General features: G+C 48.5%; 1 long non-coding RNA gene across 1 annotated transcript; it reads left to right on the forward strand.

Annotated features, from left to right (window-relative positions):
• The first annotated feature begins 2,470 nt into the window (after nt 1-2,470).
• LOC119050023 (uncharacterized) lies at nt 2,471-14,651 on the forward strand. The gene is made up of 4 exons (XR_005082664.2): nt 2,471-2,668; nt 4,766-4,822; nt 12,844-13,158; nt 13,983-14,651. It is a non-coding gene; the product is annotated as an uncharacterized LOC119050023 (long non-coding RNA).
• The last annotated feature ends 223 nt before the right edge of the window (nt 14,652-14,874 follow it).

Raw genomic sequence — 14,874 nt, forward strand, 5'->3', positions numbered from 1 at the left:
GATAACTCCCAGACTTTAGGTAGCTGATTTCATCTCCTCTGATGCCCACCTCTTCACTTCAGTCCCTCCCCGCCACCTCGCCTTTGGAGGCCAACCTTCATCTTAGAACAGTCATGCTCCCTTCTCCCTCTCTTCCCAGTGGTCTACGGACACACGTTCCCTGATTTCTGCTCATTTAAGGGCCACTGTTTCTCCTGCTTATATTTCGTTGCATCCCACTACCTTTAGTGAGGAATACCCTATACACAGGGTACTGCAGACTGTCCATGTAAGAAACATCCAAATCAGTAGAGAATTTTTAGGAGAGTTTATTTCAGCCAAACTGACAGCATGTACCGGAAAGCAAGATCCCAAATGCTGTGGAGAGTAAGTTTTGCAGTTTCTCTGACGTGTTTGAAATTGGGGAGACATAAAGATTACATGGAGGTGAGAGAAAGCAAGGTGGAGATTGGATTACAGGAGAGTTAAGATTATGTGCTCTCTTGAGGGTTAATATGCCCTTCAAAGGACTACTACTGCTGCTGATATTTTAAAGGTGTGTTAACTTAGATGCACAAGAACAATGGGCAGGGCTGGCTTTATTAAAACCTTTCACTAAAAAAGGTTTTAATAAACCTTTAAAATTAAAAAGGGCCTGGGGCATAGCTACCCATCATGACCTGCCTGGTTAGGACTTCATGATCAGATCACCCAGTGAGGTTACTTTCCATAGAGCCCTCTTTTTAGGGTCCACAACATTTTACATGGTCACACTGAACCTTCCTACTTCCATCCTCCAACTTGGGTTACCACTCCAGAATGGAGATGAAGAAACCAGGCTCAGAAATGTACAAACTTGCATGTCTCCACAGCTAACGTGGAGTTCCTAACGTGACTCAAATCGGACTGGAGACCAGGCTTCCTTTCTTACATTGCTCGAACTGCCCCTCGCGTTACCTCTCTGGCAGCCCTGAAGCTCTGGCTGTGGCCCTGTATTTCATTTGGATGTAACAGGTAGTAACGAAACTGAGGGCACTGATTCTGTTCCTATGAGGTTCGATGTCTTCGTCCTGTTCCAAGACCGCAGACTGTGCCCTTAAATTTGACCCCTTCTCTTATGATGAGTACTTGGGATTGGGCTCAGAAGAACCAGAAGCATTTGCGTCTTTCATGACGACGGGACAAAAATTCTAAGTAATCAGTTATCATTTTGTTCCTGCCTTGTCAGATTCCAGGAGTCCACCAGGAGTGGTGACTCTTCTCAAACAAGTGTGGGCAGGGTCTGAGGGCCGAGAGGCTGGGTGGGTGGGACTTGGTGCGAGGCCTGCAGGTACCCTCAGGGACCAGCCTTTCCTTTTGCGTCAGATCTGGGACTGTGTTGGATGCTGGGGATTCCAAAACGAACACTCAAGAAGTTAATGTTCCAACTCCTGAGACCAACATATAAGCAAGCCATATTATATGATATGAAAAATACTATCCTAGAGCTATGCATCCTTGATGGAATGAGGAATTAATTCTGCTGGGTGATGGGGGATGGGGGGCTAAAAAGCTGGTTTGGTGGGAAGGTCTCACTGGGAAGGTAACCTTTGAGTGGACTTGAGATAAGAAGGGTACATGTCAAACCCGGAGAGGAGCCAGAGCAAAGGCACGAAAGCCTGAGTGAGCTCAGCTGACCAGGGAACTGGGAGTCTAGCTGGTTCCGCAGACAGCTGGCAAAGAACGAGTTTGCAGGTAACAGTTGCTATCATCGCCATCATCAAAGCTGAGATTTATAGACCCTACTATGTGCCAGGCAGTCTGCTAAGTGCTTTACTCACATCTCCTTTTTTAACACAACGACCCGAAGAGACAGATATTATGAACACCATTTTACAGGTGGGCGAACTGAGGCTTACAGAGAAGATACTAGCCCAGTGTAGGAAGCACCTACGCTCTTAATTATCGCACTTGCTATTCCCTGTTTGCCTTCCCTTTTCTTTGTGGATTTAAGAGGTGTGCTTTTCCCCAACCGCGGGTGTGTGCGTGCGTGTATGCCTAGGCCCCTCCTGTCTGATGGGGCACTCTGGAAGGTCAACAAGTAATTCTGCGTAAATTGAACCGGGCCTGAGGTTCCTTTTTTTTTTTTTTTAGTTCCTTTTTTTCTTTCATGAGAAAATTAAACCTAAAGAAGAAATGAAACATACTGAGAAGAGTTCATTGTGCCACAGCTACTGCCAAAGGCATTTGCCTTGAATCAAGTTAGCCAAGTTGGGTTATTACTGGAAAGTGGTCTTTTAAATATATATATATATGGGGGGTGTTAATGGGGCGTGTTACAGATTGGAAGTTAATTAGATTCAGGTTTTGGAGAGCTTCGAATGCCATTTAGAAAGTTTGGACTTCACTTTATGGGGAGATGAAGAGAAGGATGGAGAAGTATGTGCGCTCTGCCTGGGCACTGGGCTGGCTGGCGCCCCTGTGAGCTGCGTCGGTTTTCGAATGGGGGGTGGGGGTGGGCAGAGGTGCAGTCAGTTTAAGATGAACCTGTGTTGGATGTAGGAAGAATTGGAAGGGAAGGGGTTTAGAAGCAGAGATTCCAGTTTGCAAGTTGTGGTAAACTCTGGGGGTGAGGCGTGGGGATAATGCCCCTGAATTTACGTGATGATGATAACAAAGAGGGGGCATTTTATCAAGAGAGTCGTACATGGTAAGTATACTTTACAAGTAAACTCTGGTTTTTCAGTTTTCCAAATTCGATTTTTTTATTAGGGCATTTTCTTATTTTCGTTTTACTGTGGCCTTCACTTGGTTCTTATCTTACATTCTCCCGAAAATCTTCACCTTGAGCACAGGACGTCACTTGTTGTCTGTACCTGAATGAAACTCAGAAATGGAAAATCTTGAATCTGAGTCTAAACTTAGCCCTTACTGACTTGGAGAAGCATCTAAACTTGGCAAAACGCCTTCATCTGTCTTCAAGCAGTCGTCTAAAACGCAGATCTCTATGTGCCCCCCTCAACTAATGAACTACATCTAATAGCCTCTGTTTAGAGTCCTTTGAAAAAGGGATGGCATTTGGTTTTGACCTCATCGTCCATCTCAGCCTGTCCTTGATGAAAATATTCGCCCCTTAGGCAGGTACATTCCTCACATTCCTTCCTCTGCTAGCTGCTAAGACGCAGTTAACCCCGGTGCCCATGGGAAAATGCTGCTGTCTGCCTCAGAGAGGCTGAGGGGAGTGGGCACAAGATAACAAGAGGTGAAGAGGTCACAGTGGAAGGGCCTTTCATCTTTTCAGGCTGTTTCCAACCGAGACAAAGGATCCTGTCCTGGGGTGCAAGGCCCACTGGGCTTGATTTTACTGCCTGGTCCTGAAAGGGGGTGGAGAGGGCCTCATCATATCTGGATATTGTTTTGGAGGCAAATGCCTGGCTCCTGGGAAGTCCTGGACTCTTGGGGGAGTGCTCGGGAAGGGAGGAAGGGCCAGCAGCCTCTGCTCTGGCGGAAGCGACCACCCAGCTGACTCAAAGGAGAGTGTGAAGAGCTTGACTGGACAGAACTCTCCTGCAGGATTTATCATTCAGACACTGAGATTAAGGGCGTGAGGCTGTTTGGGGGCTTCAGACCTGGGTAGCTTTAGGATTTGCAGCAGAAGAGGAAAAGGAAGGGGTGGGTGGAGGGGGAAAGGAGGGTGGGTGGAGTGGAACGGAGAGGTCAGAGCAGTTGGGAGACTGTGTGCTTGCGTGCTTGCCCGTGTGTGTGTGTGTTGGAGGGGGGAGGTGAATCCAGATCTCCTCCCAGCTTGCCACTAACCTGCTTTTTGACTTCAAACAAGTAATTTCCCCTTTTGCACAATAAAGCCATTGGAAAGACACCAGAAGGGCGCCTCAGCAGGCTGAGTAAGGGAGGGGAGACTTAAGCAGCTCCACGTCCTCCCCAATATTCTTCCTCAGCTCACTTCATTGATTGTGTTTCATCAGGAAAGCGACGTAGCCACGCTGCCAATAAGTGAAGACCAACAACTCTGCATCTCACCCAGGTCCCCAACCCACTTGCCAGCACCTTCAGACAATAATAATTGCCTTTTGGGTGGATTTCCCATCGATCTTTTCCCCCAAAATGTGTATTTATTTTAACATCTCTAGTGTACCTACAGTTTTGCCTCCTGGTGCGTGTGTGCCCCTCCCCCTCATACGTTCTGTTTGCCCCTGCGGGTTTCTCACCCACCACCTTCACCTGCTCTGCGCTCCAGGAGGCGGCTGTGTGCTCGCTTGCCCTCCTCGGGCTTCTGGTTGGGTTTGGGGGGCTATGTCTTCCTCTGCTTGCTCCCTCCCTTCCTGATCACCGAAGACTAGCTGAGTCCTTGCATCGAAGGTCACAGCTCCCATCTTGGGCCCTCTCCACTGGCTCTCTCTTCTTGTCCCAGCAGGGTTCCATCTCCCCCTTCAAGTGCAGCCTGGAGGTGGACACAGCTTCCCTCTTCTCTGATGTTCTTCCAAATGCTTCCCGCACCTTTGTAAAGAGCTCCTTTATTAAACTTTCTTAAATTTCCCAACTTTGATTGTGCCAGCCGTTTCCAGCTGGGACTCCGACTGTCAGAAAATACATATTATTATTGTTCAGATTACTACACATACTCTGCGTGGCCTGTATATAGCTGTGTAGCATCATGTCGAGGAGATGTATACATATACTGTGATTCACGTCACTATTCCCTTATTGGACCACCTATAATTTGCTTCCTGTTTGTTTGTTTGTTTTGGTATCAAAAGCTCAGGGAAATATTGGTTTCTTTTCATTGCAGGCACTTCCTGTCCTTTCTGGGTTTAAGTTCACAGCAGGTGACCGATCCTTCCAACAGGTATGTTTTCAGTTGCACACCTTGGCTGTCCTTAGGGAGCTTACCAGCTGGTAGCACAAAAACTGAGAACCGTGATGCCAGAGGAAAACTGAGTCAGATTATATGCTATCTCGAGAAATTCAGAGGTAGAGGGGGGTACAGAGATGGGGGATGGTTAGTTGGAGAAACCTGCCAGCTGGCAGGCCGGTCTCAGAATAGGGCATCTAATCATCCCTGGGTTAATTTACCAGAGTCTAGAAATAAGACTTCATCTGATTTTGTTTGATTCGTATGTAAAATAAGAATGCCATTTATTAATTTTTATTTTTTTTAAGATTTCATTTATTTACTTTTAGAGAGGGAAAGGGAGGGAGAAAGCAAGGGAGAGAAACATCATTGTGTGGTTGCCTCTTGAACGCCCCTTCCTGGGGACCTGGCCCACAACCCAGGCATGTGCCCTTACTGGGAATCGAACTGGCTACCTTTTGGTTCACAGTCCATGCTCAATCCACTGAGTCACACTGTCACAGGTGGGCACAGGTAACCCAGTTCTTGGTGATCACGGACAAAGAACTGAACCGAACACACAGAGTTTATAGCATAAAGAGAGAGCGAGCAGATTTGTTAAGCAATAGTACACTCCACAGAACTTGGGAGCAGGCCAACTCCGAGCAGAGAGATTGACCCCTGGGACTGGAGGGATTCTATTAGCGCAGATCTTTCCTGGCTAGTTTTGGCGGGCTTTTATTGCACATATACAAGTTGTATTACTTTAAAGCTATTGCGCATGTGATCTCCCATGATTTTCCTTGACTGGCCACCAGGGAAGGGGGTGACACAATGTTAATTTATTGTAATGAAATTATAATAAAGCAGGGGTCATATGGCATCTTCTCCAAAGGTGCATTCATGAGTCACCATGATTCAGCAATTTTCCAGGAAGCAGGAACAACGTGTCTTAGAACAGGGTCTCTGTCCTCTATCGATGTCCTTTATCTTATTAGCCCTGGGGCACCTCCGGAGTTTCTGCCTTCCAGACTAACTCCTGCCTCAATATCAGCCAGGGTCGTTTACTGATTTTTAATTAATTTTAGAAATAGATAGGAAGGGGGAGGAAGGTCGGGGGAGAGAGAGAGAGAGAACACTGATGTGCTATGCATGTGCCCTGACTGGAGATCAAACTCACGATCTCGGTGCCTTGGGATGATGCTCCGACCAAGCTACCCAGACAGGGCAAGAATGCCATTTATTTAGTTTGCAAAAAAAAAAAAAAAAATGTCTGTCAGGTGGACCTGAATCTTTGTGCCAATGTGGTTGGCATATTACATCCTATAAGCAGAAACCAAGTAGTAACTGGAATAGTGTTTGAGGAGCACAGGCCTTTTTCAAGGAATGGTCAGATGACTTGGAATCTTCGGCAAAGCAGGCTGGAGAGCCAGGCTCACCCATCTCCACAGTGGGGATGACCCTCCTGTGGGACCTTAGTACTCCCAAGTCTGCACGCCAAGACCCTCCTCTAGGCCTTGACAGTGCTCAGTCAGCTGAGCCCTTTTAACTTGCCCTCTTCCTTGCCCTTGACTCTCCCTTTAAGGGATTCCTCACAATTTTAATCTGCACAGGAGTCACCTGGATCTCTCTCTCTCTCCTTTTTCACCTGGGGATCTTGTTAAATGCAGATTCAGATTTGGGTAGGTCTCTGGTGGGGTCTGAGAGCTGGCAGCTCTAGCGGCCCTCCCCATTCCAATGTTGTGGAAAATGCCTTCCGTCCGGTACAAGGGAGTCAGTCCTCTGGAGCCACTGAATCTCTTTAATAAAACTTCCTCCTCATCTCTGCTCTAATCCCCATTTTGTGGTAATTTACAGTTTAATATTCACATGGACACCTGTTTTAGTCCCCGGCTGAGGGGTGGGGCACGTCGTGGTAGACAGCTCCCTAAAACAGCAGGGGAATCTGGGAGGAGGCAGGAGCTTCACCTGGGGGTGGAAGGGTCCCCAGGCTCAGACTCGCGGGTCCTCTGCTGCCCCAGGCGCGGGAGCTGCAGACGCCCCACTCGGCCTTCACTTTCACCCAGTCACCGAGGTCACCGTTTCTGCTTTTAACAGAGGAAGAAAAAAACCCGTAAGTGGTTGTGCGCTGAGTTAGCTTGAGCCTTCAAAGAATTAAATAGGATGGGGAAAGTATCACAACAACATTGTTAATACTGCTTTGTGTTTTTAAGACACTTGACAGTTGCTACATCATCTGTCCACAATCTATTTGATCTGAAGGCACAAAAATTCTGCCGCCCTGAAGTTGCTTTTTGGGATATTAATGTTAAGCTGTTTATTAAGGAACAGGAGTCTCAGAAAGTTTTCGAGCCTCCCCTCTTTCCTGCCCAAAAGATTCAAACCGAGAAATCTGCTCCAAGAAGGAGATCTTAGGGTGCTGCCTTAGCTGATTTGAATTAAGTGTGGTAAACAACAGGGCTTCAGATGGGACCTGTTAGCTAGATACCCCTGTGCCCCCCAGTCTGAACTGCCTAGCAAGGATTTTCCCGCCCTGTATGTTCCGCTCTTGCTCAGCTCCCTGTAAATCACCCATTCTCACGTCTGGAATCTAATACCCTGCTCCTTTGTCCAAACTGTCTTATATATCCAGTGTTGCCTCATTGTCTTTGGAATTTTTATGCCTGTGTGAGTTCCCCATGCACATGTATTGAACTTTGGATTTCTCCTGGTAATCTGTCTGTTGATTTGAGAGTCCAGGTAGAAGAACTGAGAAGGCAAGAGGGAAAATAGTATCTTTTTAGCCCCCACGGATCTTTCAACAACCGTGGGAGGCAGAGTCAGCACTATCATCTCCATTTTCTAGAGTAAGCTGAGCTTTTGAGAGGGCAAACCACACGTCCAAGCTCAGCGTTGCGAGTTCGAAGCTTTTCGGTGCTCAGCATGCTTCAGGTCTGTTGCCTGGTGGAGTTGCTGCCCCCGTTCCTGACACGCGCACCACTTTGTACACCAAATGATCGCAATTACCCAGGGACCCAGACCCGCCTCTGCCCTTCTCACTGCCACTGCCCCACCCAGGCTTTCATCATCACACACTTGAACTATTGCCGTAACAGTCACTCTGGGTTATTTCAGGGGATGCGGAGACTCGAAAGAGGTCCCTGCACTGGGACAAGGAAAGACCAGTGACGGGGACACGTGCAGGGGCCTGAGGATGGGCTGGGTGATGGCAGGCTGTTCCCATTGGTCTTAAGACTATTGGGTTTATTTATTTATTTTCAGAGAGAGGGGAAGGGAGGAAGTGAGAGAAACATCAACGTATGAGAGATACATTAGTCGGTTACCTCTCACACACCCCTAACTGGGGACTTGGACTGCAACCCAGGCATGTGCCTTGACTGGGAATTGAACTGACGACCTTTTGGTTTACAGACTGGTGCTCAGTCCACTGAGCCACACCAGCCAGCGTGCTGAGCGTTCTGTGTATTCCCTGGTCAAGGTCCTTTAGTAACTTCACAGTGCCAAAACTTCAGCTTGGCATTCAGTGTCCCCCATTACCTGGCCAGGGCATTTTACCATTCTCAGTACAGACCTCTCACCACCCACAACTTTCTCCTGATTGGCCCTGGCACTTACGGCTGCATATGTCTATGATCTGGTGAAGGAATTGTAGGAATAACCCTAGTGCTACTTATTACTTGTCTGTCACTCTACTAAGCAATTTGTCACATTACTTCACACAGTCCTTACAACTCACTGTGGTAGAGATCATCTTCCTCGTTTCATAGGTGAGGAAATCAAGGTTCAGAGGCGTTAAGTAACTTGCCTAAGTCACACAGCCAGAACATGACTGAGTAGAACTCAGCTCCCCAGACCAAATCCAAAGTCATCTCATTCTTGCCATTCCACTCCACTGAAATGAGGGGCGGACGGTGGGTAAGGTAGGGATTAGTAACTATGTCTCCTCACCCCCGCTGCTCCCACACCCGAAATACTCACTTTCGCCTACAGGGGTGTCAGTGCTGCACTTCTGTCAACACACCCCAGAGACTCTCCCTCACCCTGAGTCCCCTCCACTGCTGCTTGCTCCCTTTCTATCAACGACCATGGATTACTCATGCTTCCATGGCCTTGGAATTGTTCTCTGTTGATTTTGTCATGGAGTGTATTTGAGCCCGACTACAAACTACCATTCAGACTGGCTAGATGGCCAACATCCATAATAATAACTAACAATTAATGTTGCTGAAAATGGAGACCAGTCATCAGAACACCAGTAGGGGCGTATCAAGGAGGCTTCGTAGTGTAATTAGTCCTGTCATATCTTTGGGCGACGGTCTCCTCACCTGTAAAGTGCAGGGGCTCGAACCAGGCCGTCTCTGGACAAGAATGCCAGGCCCCAGGCACGCTTCTGGGTAGTTGGAATTAAAATAGACAAAAATCCTTGCCCTTATTCTCGTACAAAGAGATAGTAGACAAAGTAAATACATAAAGCAGGGAAGGGGGAAAAGAAGCAGGCAGGAGTGACATAATCTGACTTACTTTGTAAAAGGCTCACTGGCTGCTGGTGGAGAAGAGGCTGTAACAGGATCAGCAAGTGAGCAGGAAGACCGGTTAGGGGGCAACCGCAGCAATCCGGATGGGGGCCGGTGCTGTGGCTGGGACAAGAAGGAGAGGAGGGTAGAAGCGGTCAGATTTTAGACACAGTTTGAAGGTAAAGCCAGCATAATTTACCCAGGGGTTGTGTGCGTACCTGGAGCAGACTCAGGGGCTTTGGCTTGGAAGGAAAGAACATCGGGAAGGATGGAGTCGCTATTAACTAAGACGGGAAGACGATGACAGGTGCAGTTTTGAGAAGAAAACCAGTGGAAGTAGGGAGACTCAGGTATTTGAATCTTGAGTTAAAGGGGGAGATCCAGTCTGGAGATATAAGTGTCAGAACCATCAAGGTATATAGATGATATATCAGACACTCTTGTTTTAAAGACTTTATTTTATATACAGAGAGAGGGAAGGAAGGGGAGGAGGGAAGAGAAAGAGAGAGAGAAACATCAGTGCATGGCTGCCTCTTTTACGTCCCCAAATGGGGGCCTGGCCCACAACTCAGGCATGTGCTCTGACTGAGAATTGAACTGGTGACCCTTTGGTTCACAGGCCAACACTCAATCCACCGAGCCACGTCAGCCAGGGTCTGATATCAGACAATCTTGAACACTGCTTTCCATCCCCTTGACCGCACTTCTTCCTCTGGCTGATGTAATGCAGCTGACGTTGGCTGGACTGGCAGTGGCTACCAGCTGACAGTACCTCACCCTTGCCTGCTCCTGTACTTCTTGCTTCCTGCCCAAGGTGGCTATAGGACAAGGGCAGGAACTCACTCAGCACTGCTGAGTATGTACATTGTATGTACAACCCAGAATTATTGAGGGGGGGGTTGGTGTCACGGGGCCACCCTTAATCAGTGGAGAATGGAAGCTGGTGGGTAACTGTGACCCCTTTTCATTCCTTGACAGACGGTCCTGAAGCCCCTGGGAAGGTTCTGTGGCTCACCAGTATTCCGTTGTGGACGTCAGCTCACCAATGCATTTTTGAATTGGTTTCCCTTTCTTTGTTTTTCTCACCCTGACCCTCCCTTCTGCTCTCTAGAATTTCATTCCTGTATAAACTATCCACATGCAAACCTTTTATTAAAGTTCTGCTTCTAGTGGTCCTAGGCTAAGACAGGTGGCATTTAACTCCATGAGACTGAAAGGGATCACCGAAGAATTAATGAAGATCAGGAAGAGTTCCTGATCTTAGCCCAAGGACTAAGCCCTGAGCCCCTCCCAGATTTATAGGTGAAGAACTTGAGAACCTACCAAAGGAGACCCTAAAGAATAACCCAGAGAGCGCAGCATTATGGAAGCCAGCCAGGGGGAAAGATGTTTCAGGAAGAAGCAACCAGCTGATCCTCACTGGGCAGTCAAGTATGATGAAGAGTCAGTGGTGACCACGGGGTTTGGCCACGGTGGAGGGAGCTATGGAGGGAGCTGGTGACCTTAACAAAGGGCAGTCTGGTTGAAGTTGTGGAGTGGGTTTGGGGGAGAAGCTGGAGGGGAAGGAGGGTCAAGAGAGACTTTTAAAAAGATGGGTGAGCCCTGGCTGGTATAGCTCAGTGGGTTGAGCATGGGCTGTGAACCAGAGGGTTATTGGTTCAGTTCCGAGTGAGGGCACATGCCTTGGTTACAGGCCAGGTCCCCAGTGGGGGCCATGTGAGGGGCAACCACACATTGATGTTTCTCTCCCTCTCTTTCTCTCTCCCCTCCCCTCTCTTTAAAAGTAAATAAATAAATAATCTTTAAAAAGTAAAATAAAAAGATGGGTGAAATGATAGCATATTATAATTACATACATTTATATACTGAAGTGAATGATTCAGCAAAAAGGGGAAAACTGATGCTGCAGGAAAGAGGTGAGAGCACTGCTGGGGGAGGCGGGGAGGAGGCGCAGTGGCCCCGAAGGTGTTTGCCTTAGATAGGAGCCTGGGCAGTTTATCCCCGACTGCAGGAGGGCAGGCCAGTTCTCACAGCCCGTGACTCACCGGCTGCTTGAATTGCAAGAGGTCATTGGGACTTTGAGTCTGGGCTTCCCATCAGCCCCCTCCATTTCACAGATGAGTCCCTGAGGGTAGTGACCTGCCCAAGGACACACCGTGGATTAGATGCAGAATCAGAATCAGAACCCACAGCTTCCCCTGTCTTGCCCAGTGACCACACTCGGCCACTCACCCCCACCTGTGCTCTGGGTAGTGGACAGATAGCCTAGTGGGATCCAGGAAGGACATTAGAAGAGGGAAACAAAGAACTGGGCAAGCTTCAGCCCTGGCTGGTGTAGCTCAGTGGATTGAGTGCTGGCCTGTGAACCAAAGGGTCATCGGTTCAATTCCCAGTCAGGGCACATGTCTGGATTGCAGGCCAGTTCCCAGCAGGGGATGCACGAGAGGCAACCATACATTGATATTTCTCTCCCTCTCTCCTTCCCCTCTAAAGATAAATAAATAAAATCTTAAAAAAAAAAAAAAACCCAAAAAGGAAATGGGCAAGCTTCAGAACAGGACCAATAAGCCACCAGGTAAGTTTATTTGAAGGTCAACTGATGAGTTCAAGGAATCTCCCCAGATGTATTAGGAGTCAACTTAGTCACTGTAAAGAAGCTCTAAACCTGCCAATTGGGTTAAAAAATTCAGAAGGAGGGTATTATAAAGCCAAGTGCAAACAGGAGAGCACATATCCCTTTGGAATATTGATTTCTTGTCTTGGATATGTTGTCAAGCCTTGTTTCCCAATTGGGGTTTGGAAACATGGTCCCTCTCAGGTCAGGCAGAGCCGAGCACAGCCTGAGCAGTGGGCCATGAGGTCCCAGGAGCCGGGGGCCTGACAGGCGCAGTGTGCTGGTCCCACAGAAGAGCCACACGCCGGGCTTTGCCTTGACCTCCAGGAGACGTGCAAAATCACTGCACTCTTCTCTAATTCCATTCATTTCACAAACATTCTCTGTGCTTTTGTGCCAAGTGCTTACAGATATGCAAGGTAAGGGAGCAGGGGAGGGGATGTACAGAACAGATAAACAGAAAGAGGTCGTGTCCTCAAATCTGTATGGTTACAATAAGGATGAGCTATTCACGCATTTGACTGTGGTGCCCGCTGCACCGTCTCCTATTTGTTACCTCAGTCCTGGACAGGAGGGGCTGTAGAGTGGGAAGAGACTACGTCTCTGGTCACTGCAAAGACAGCTCTCTGGATTCAAATATATACATTATAAACAGCTCTTGGGTACAAATTATTCCCATGTGAACCTGTTGAACGGGATGCACTTATCTCTCTGGCTGATCGCTCGTTGAGTCCTGCACAAGTAGCCAGAAGTCTGTTTGTTTTACGACAAACAGGAGAGAGGCCCTGCTGAAATTGGGGCCTAGGACAGAAACTGAAGCTGATGCTCTAGCTAAGGTGTTTGGGGAGTACGTAAACGGGTACGGTCTGTGACGCGATGCCTCTCTTTCCCCCTTTCCACCAAAACAGCGCTTGAAGAGGCACACGGGCCAGTTTCTGACTTCCATCTCGAGCGCAGAGGGTGCTATGTGATACGAGAGTTTCTCTGGAGAAATCATCACGATCTCCTTATTTCTGTCACCCCTCGCACTGTTTTAAAGCGTTTGCAATAACAGTGATTTCATGGACTCCTCACCTCCTCCCCATGAGGTAGGTGGAGCAGGCTTTCTTATCACCTTGTGCAGCTGAAGAGACCGGGGCTCCATCTGAGAGGTGACATGACTCAACACAGGTCGCATGGCTCATAAGCAGCTGAACTGTAGCTGGAATCCACGTCTCCTGACAGTGAGTCAGATGCCCTGGTGACAGGGAGTCTCCTCAGCCCCTCAGCCCTGGCATGAAGGTGTGGCCCCCCCATCCCGGGATGGCCAGGCTTTGAGTCCCGGCTGTGCCCTCACCAGCTGTATGGCCTTGGGCAGGTTATCTAAGGGTCTCTGTGCCTCTCCTTCCCCACTTCATACAATGAGCAAAGTAGTAGTGCCCAAGTCCCACAACCCCTAGTTAATGGAAATCTTTCACTGTGTGGGCTTACTGTTCTGCCTTTGACAGCGGCAGCCAGGGGACCTAACTGAACCTCTGCAAGCTCAGGATTACCTTCGAAGGGGGAACAAAGTGTAAGCTGGTTGTTAGAACAAAAGGCTCAGAAAGAACCTCTGTCCTCCCCGCTTACCTGCCGAAAGGAATTGAGATAGAAGTGCTTCAGGACGGTGGCCTGACCATGTGCTCCTGAGTGTGTATGAAGCAAGTGTGGCAGACAGGAAGGATCCGGCAAGTCTGTTAGACTCCCCCCCACGCCACTGGTTCTGGGGGTGCCCAGCAAGAATTTGTGTACCACGACATTTGCTCCTTCTCACCCACCTGTGAATTACCCGCTTTTGGTGGAAATCCCAGGCCCCTGTACTCCTTCTCCTCTGCCCAAAATGGCATATAAGCCTCAAATGCCCAGTGCGTCTTTGGGTTTCAGATCTATGGCACCCCCACATGTACATCCACAGTAAATTTTGGACATTTTCTCCTGTTAATCTGTCTCACGTTGATTTGATTATTAGCCCAGCTAGAGCTTAGAAGGTGGGAGAAAAGCTTCTTTTGTGTGTCTCCACACCTTGCAGAATGGAAATAGTGGAGAACAACGCGATCTGCAGCCTAGAGACCCCTGCACCCCACACAGTCTCTCTGCACGTCGAAACCTGGGCCCGGCGGTTGGAAAGGCAACCCAGAGTAAAGGGCCAATTCCAGCAGACGCCCCACAAGTAGGGTGAGAGTTGAAAGGTCGAAAGGGCGCTGCTCCCGCCTGCGAGTCCAGCCTCAGCTCTGCACTGATATCTGAGAACACCTTGAACCACTCAAGGTGCACCTCCATTTCCTCATCTGCAGCAGGAAGCCTGGATTAGATAATGTCTCAGCCGCCTTCCTGATAACCTGAAAGGAACTTGCTCCAGGACAACGGTGACACAATATGTACGGGCGGTCTCTAAAACCTTTTTCTATGAAAAATTTCAAACAAATTTTAAACCCAACAAAACAATATAACGAGCCCGCACAGGTGCTTCGTGGACCTCGGCAATGGTCTGGTTTTATCCCCACCGCCCCCCGCACTGGGGGCTTATCCGTGGAGTTCTTTTTTAGGTGGACGTCACACGCATTGGGAGGCAGAAATCTTAACTGTGTGATACTGACAAATGGATTTGCCCGTGTAAACTGTACATCTATCACTTTCCTAGAAAGTTCTCTCATGTCTGTCAAAGACAAATGTATGGCTGACCTTATTAAACAATAAAACTAAACAGAAATCTGAATTCAGCCTACTGGGTTCAGCTCTCTCCCTGGCTGGCGAGGCCAGAGTCAGACGTGCAGTCTCATCTGTTATTCCCCTTCCTGCTCTGTCCACTTCTGCCCTGCTGTGTGTCCCTGGAGGTTATGGCCTTATGTGTGTGCTCTGCTCCCAATTACACACTGGGAGGCCTTTGCTACTATGCCGGCCGCAAATTCTCAGAAGCTCGC

The sequence above is a fragment of the Artibeus jamaicensis genome, unplaced genomic scaffold (assembly GCF_021234435.1).
Source record: "Artibeus jamaicensis isolate MK-2021 breed Jamaican fruit bat unplaced genomic scaffold, CSHL_Jam_final contig_1803, whole genome shotgun sequence".
Lineage (NCBI taxonomy): Eukaryota > Metazoa > Chordata > Mammalia > Chiroptera > Phyllostomidae > Artibeus > Artibeus jamaicensis.